Raw genomic sequence first — 7,020 nt, 5'->3', positions numbered from 1 at the left:
GACGGGAAACTGCACCCGCCGATCGAGCGGGTGGATGGTCGCCCAGGTCTACCCCGCGCCGCCACGAAGCGGGAAGGTGGGTGGATGGATGGATGGTGAAAAACCGGGCGAAAGGGGGCCCGGCACGCGCCCACACGCGACCAGCCGCACACCCCCTCCCTTTCCACGCGCCGGCGCACGGAACCCCCCGAACGGAGGACGGAAGCAACGCAGCGAGCGCCGGGTCTCCCAGCGGGTGCTGGGAGGTTGCACCAGGTAAAAGACCAAGAGGTACCAATTGTCACCAGAGTGGTTCACAGACGGCAGTACCGCACCAATAGGGACTCATTGCTCCCCATTCACAAGCTAATTCGCCAATTAGAGAATCAGGGAGTGATTAGCAAAACTCACTCGCCTTTTAACAGCCCCATATGGCCAGTGTGTAAAACCAGTGGGGAATGGAGGCTGACGGTGGATTACCGTGGCCTGAATGAAGTCACACCTCCATTAAGTGCTGCTGTACCAGACATGCTAGAACTCCAGTATGAACTGGAGTCAAAAGAAGCTAGGTGGTATGCCACCATTGACATTGTTAATGCCTTCTTTTCCATCCCATTGGCTGCAAAATGTAGGCCACAGTTTGCTTTTACCTGGAGAGGTATTCAGTACACCTGGAACCGTTTACCTCAGGGGTGGAAGCACAGCCCAACAATTTGCCATGGATTGATCCAAGCTGTTTTGGAACAGGGTGATGCTCCTGAGCACTTGCAGTATATTGATGATATTGTAGTGTGGGGCCATACAGCAGCAGAGGTTTTCAAGAAAGGGAAACAGATAATCCAAATTCTTTTGAAAGCTGGTTTTGCCATTAAGCGCAGCAAGGTGAAGGGGCCTGCCCAGGAAATCCAGTTCTTAGGTATAAAATGGCAAGATGGACGTCGTCACATCCCAGCAGATGTGATTGACAAAATCACTGCTATGTCTCCGCCCACCGACAAGACAGAGACCCAATCTTTTCTGGGAGTAGTGGGCTTTTGGAGAATGCATGTCCCAAACTACAGCCACATAGTGAGCCCCCTCTATCAGGTAACACAGAAGAAGAATAATTTCTCATGGGGTCCTGAGCAGCACCAGGCTTTTGAGCAGAGAAAACAAGAAATAGCCCGTGCCGTGGCCTTGGGGCCAGTACGGACGGGGCAGGATGTGAGGATCCGAGGCCGACCCCTAGGATTTTGGAGTCAAGCATATAAAGGGTCTGAGGAGCGCTACACTCCGACTAAGAAGGAGATCTTAGCCGTGTATGAGGGGGTTCGGGCTGCTTCTGAAGTAGTTGGGACAGAGGTTCAGCTTCTTCTAGCACCTCGCTTGCCAGTAATAAATTGGATGTTTAAAGGACAGGTTCCCTCCACCCATCATGCTACTGATGCCACTTGGAGTAAGTGGATTTCATTAATTACTCAACGAGCTGGAATGGGAAAACTCAGCCGTCCTGGAATTCTAGAAGTGATCATGGACTGGCCTGAGAGTAAAAAAATTGAAACACCACCTACAGAAGAGGTATCACGTGCTAAAGAGGCACCACCATACAATGAGCTACCAGAAAACGAAAAGTAATTTGCCCTATTCACAGACGGATCATGTCGTATTGTAGGGAAGCATCGCAGATGGAAAGCTGCTGTATGGAGCCCCACACAACAAGTTGCAGAGGCCACTGAAGGTAAAGGAGAATCAAGACAAATTTGCAGAGGTGAAGGCTGTTCAGCTGGCTTTAGATGTGGCTGAACGGGAGAGGTGGCCAATGCTTCATCTTTATACTGATTCATAGATGGTGGCAAATGCCTTATGGGGGTGGCTGCAACAGTGGAACCATCCTCTGCTACCAAATCTGTCACGGTTTGAACGAAAAATCCACCTGCGTCCGTGACAAGGGCTGTGGGCCCCTGAAGGGCCCTCAGCCGAAAAGAAAAACTTAATTAAGAAAAGAAAACAGCGGCAACGATGTAAGGAGGCACACTTATTTACTAAATACTATATCGAAATACAGGATAACACAATAGAATACAATATAATTGAAAATTGAGCTAATGAATCAAGCAAAATAGGAGAGAGAATGAGTCCCGTAACCGAGAGGCCTACTGTGAATCTGGGCGAACGGCTGAAGGCTCCCACACACTGCCCTGAACGCCAGAACTCGAAAGACGTCAGTCTGTTCTGCGACAGAGTTAATATAGAGTCCAGGTCCCGTGACCCATCGTGTTGCTCTCTGGGAGATGTAGAATTCTTCTGTAAGTTGCAGATTCAGTAAAATTATCCATGCTTTATATGATGTTATGATGTGGAATACTGATAGCAAAATTACAACATTATTAAACCATGACAATCTGACCCACAGCAGCTCCTGCCCCATAGACCTGATTCACATGCGCCCCACAGCAGCTCCTGCCCAATAGATCGGACCGACATATGGCCCACAGTATCTCCTGCCCCATAGATCTTTCCCACATCAGCCCCACAGCAGATCCTGCCCCATAGATCTTTCCCACATCAGCCCCACAGCAGCTCCTGCTCCATAGATCTGACCCATATGTGCCCCAGAGCAGCTCTGCCCCATTGATTTGACCCACATCAGCCCCACAGGAGATCCTGCCCCATAGATCTGACCCACATCAGCCCCACTGCAGCTCCTGCCCTATAGATCTGACCAACATCAGCCCCACATCAGCTCCTGCCCAATAGATCTGACCTACAGCAGCCCCACAGCAGCTCCTGCCCCATAGATCTGACACACATCATATGTAAAGCAGCTGCTGCCCAATAGATATGACCCACAGCAGCTTCAGCCCCATTGATCTGACCCACAGCAGCCCCACAGCAACTCCTGCCCCATAGATCTGACCCACATCAGCCCCACAGCAGCTCCTGCCCCATAGATCTGTCACACATCATATGTAAAGCAGCTGCTGCCCAATAGATATGACCCACAGCAGCTTCAGCCCCATTGATCTGACCCACAGCAGCCCCACAGCAGCTCCTGCCCCATAGATATAACCCACATCAGCCCCACAGCAGCTCCTGCCCCATAGATCTGACGTACATCATCTCCACTGCAGCTCCTGACCCATAGATCTGACCACATCTGCCCCACTGCTGCTCCTGCCCCATAGATCTGACCCAAATCTGCCCCACAGCAGATCCTGCCAAATAGATCTTAACCACAGCAGCTCCTGCCCCATAGATCTGACCCACATCAGCCCCACAGCAGCTCCTGCCCCATAGATCTGACCCTCATCTGCCCCAAAGCATCTCCTGCCCCATAGATCTTTCCCACATCAGCCCCACAGCAGATCCTGCCCCATAGATCTGACCCACATATGTCGCACAGCAGCTCCTGCCCCATAGATCTGACCCACATCTGTCGCACAGCAGCTCCTTCCCCATAGATCAGACCAACACCAGCCCCACAGTAGCTCCTGCCCAATAGATCTGACCCCCATCAGCCCCACAGTAGGTCCTGAGCCATAGATCTGACCCCCATCAGCCCCACAACAGCTCCTGCTCCATAGATCTGACCCACATCAGCCCCACAGTAGCTCCTGCCCCATAGATCTGACCCCATCAGCACAACAACAGCTCCTGCCCCATAGATCTAACCCACATCAGCCCCACAGCAGCTCCTGCCCCATAGATCTGACACTCATTTGCCCCAAAGCATCTCCTGCCCCATAGATCTGACCCCCATCAGCCCCACTGCAGCTCCGGCCCCATAGATCTGACACACATCATATGTAAAGCAGCTGCTGCCCAATAGATATGACCCACAACAGCTCCTGCCCCATAGATCTAACCCACAGCAGCCCCACAGCAGCTCCTGCCCCATAGATCTCACGTACATCATCTCCACTGCAGCTCCTGACCCATAGATCTGACCCAAATCTGCCCCACAGCAGATCCTGCCAAATAGATCTTAACCACAGCAACTCCTGCCCCATAGATCTGACCCACATCAGCCCCACAGCAGCTCCTACACCATAGATCTGACCCACATCTGCCACACACCATCTCCTACCCCATAGATCTTACCCACTTCTGCCCCACAGCAGCTCCTGCCCCATAGCTCTGACCCACATCTGCACCACAGCAGCTCTTCCCCATAGATCTAACACCCATCAGCCTCACAGCAGCTCCTGCCCCATAGATATGCCCTACATCTGCCCCATAGCAGCTCCTGCACCATAGATCTGACCCACATCTGCAACACAGCAGCTCCTGCTCCATAAATCTGACCAACATCAGGCCCACATCTGGTCCTGCCCCATAGATCAGACCCACAGCAGCTCCTGCCCCATAGATCTGACCCACATCTGCCCCACAGCAGCTCCTGCCCCATATATCTGACCAACATCAGACCCACAGCTGCTGCTGACCCATAGATCTGACCCACATCTGCCCCACAGCAGCTCCTGCCCCATAGATCTGACCCACAGCATCTCCTGCCCCATAGATCTGACCCCCATCAGCCCCACAACAGCTCCTGCCCCATAGATCTGACCCACATCAGCCCCACAACAGCTCCTGCCCCATAGATCTAACCCACATCAGCCCCACAGCAGCTCCTGCCCCATAGATCTGACCCAAATCAGCCCCACAGTAGCTCCTGCCCCATAGATCTGACCCCATCAGCCCCACAACAGCTCCTGCCCCATAGATCTAACCCACAACAGCCCCACAGCAGCTCCTGCCCCAAGGATCTGACACACATCATATGTAAACAGCTGCTGCCCAATAGATATGACCCACAGCAGCTTCAGCCCCAAGGATCTGACCCACACCAGCCCCACAGCAACTCCTGCCCAATAGATCTGACCCACATCTGCCCCAAAGCAAATCCTGCCCCATAGATCTTTCCCACATGAGACCCACAGCAGATCCTGCCCCATAGATCTGACCCACATATGTAGCACAGCAGCACCTGCCCCATAGATCTGACCCACATCTGTCGCACAGCAGCTCCTGCCCCATAGATCAGACCAACATCAGCCCCACAGTAGCTCCTGCCCCATAGATCTGACACCCATCAGCCCAACAGTAGCTCCTGCCCCATAGATCTGACCCCCACCAGCCCCACAACAGCTCCTGCCCCATAGACCTTACCCACATCAGCCCCACAGCAGCTCCTGCCCCATAGATCTGACACACATCATATGTAAAGCAGCTGCTGCCCAATAGATATGACCCACAACAGCTCCTGCCCCATAGATCTAACCCACAGCAGCCCCACAGCAGCTCCTGCCCCATAGATCTGACGTACATCATCTCCACTGCAGCTCCTGCCCCATAGATCTGACACAAATCTGCCCCACAGCAGATCCTGCCAAATAGATCTTAACCACAGCAGCTCCTGCCCCATAGATCTGACCCACATCAGCCCCACAGCAGCTCCTACACCATAGATCTGACCCACATCTGCCACACACCATCTCCTACCCCATAGATCTTACCCACTTCTGCCCCACAGCAGCTCCTGCCCCATAGCTCTGACCCACATCTGCACCACAGCAGCTCCTCCCCATAGATCTAACACCCATCAGCCTCACAGCAGCTCCTGCCCCATAGATATGCCCTACATCTGCCCAACAGCAGCTCCTGCACCATAGATCTGACCCACATCTGCAACACAGCAGCTCCTGCTCCATAAATCTGACCAACATCAGGCCCACATCTGTTCCTGCCCCATAGATCTGACCCACAGCAGCTCCTGCCCCATAGATCTGACCCACATCAGCCCCACAGCAGCTCCTGCCCCATAGATCTGACCCACATCAGCCCCACAGCAGCTCCTGCCCCATAGATCTGACCCACATGTGCCCCACAGCAGCTCCAAACTCATAGATCTGACCCACATCAGTCCAACAGCAGATTTTGCACCATAGATATGTCCCTCATCTGCCCCACAGCAACTCCTGCCCCATAGGTCTTACCCACATGTGCCCCACAGCAGCTCCTGCCATATAGATCTAACCCACATATGCCCCACAGCAGCTCCTGCCCCATAGATCTGACCCACATCAGCCACACAGCAGCTCCTGCCCCATAGATCTAACCCACATCAGCCCCACAACAGCTCCTGCCCCATAGATCTGACCCAAATGAGCCCCACAGCAGCTCCTGCCCCATAGATCAGACCAACATCAGCCCCACAGTAGCTCCTGCCCTATAGATCTGACCCACATCAGCCCCACAGCAGCTCCTGCCCCATAGATCTGACCCACATGTTCCCAAGAGCAGCTCTGCCCCATAGATCTGACCCACATCAGCCCCACAGTAGCTCCTGCCCCATAGATCTGACCCCCATCAGCCCCACTGCAGCTCCGGCCCCATAGATCTGACACACATCATATGTAAAGCAGCTGCTGCCCAATAGATATGACCCACAACAGCTCCTGCCCCATAGATCTAACCCACAGCAGCCCCACAGCAGCTCCTGCCCCATAGATCTGACGTACATCATCTCCACTGCAGCTCCTGCCCCATAGATCTGACCCAAATCTGCCCCACAGCAGATCCTGCCAAATAGATCTTAACCACAGCAGCTCCTGCCCCATAGATCTGACCCACATCAGCCCCACAGCAGCTCCTACACCATAGATCTGACCCACATCTGCCACACAGCAGCTCCAGCCCCATAGATCTGACCCACATCTGCACCACAGCAGCTCCTCCCCATAGATCTAACACCCATCAGCCTCACAGCAGCTCCTGCCCCATAGATATGCCCTACATCTGCCCCACAGCAGCTCCTGCACCATAGATCTGACCCACATCTGCAACACAGCAGCTCCTGCTCCATAAATCTGACCAACATCAGGCCCGCATCTGTTCCTGCCCCATAGATCTGAGCCACAGCAGCTCCTGCCCCATAGATCTGACCCCCATCAGCCCCAGAGTAGCTCCTGCCCCATAGATCTGACCCACATCAGCCCCACAGCAGCTCCTGCCCCATAGATCTGACCCACATCAGACCCACAGCAGCTGCTGACCCAT

The sequence above is a fragment of the Coturnix japonica genome, chromosome 16 (genome assembly GCF_054131305.1).
Source record: "Coturnix japonica strain WE chromosome 16, WE-NBRP24, whole genome shotgun sequence".
NCBI classification, from domain to species: domain Eukaryota; kingdom Metazoa; phylum Chordata; class Aves; order Galliformes; family Phasianidae; genus Coturnix; species Coturnix japonica.
Note: the sequence above shows the minus strand (reverse complement) of the source record.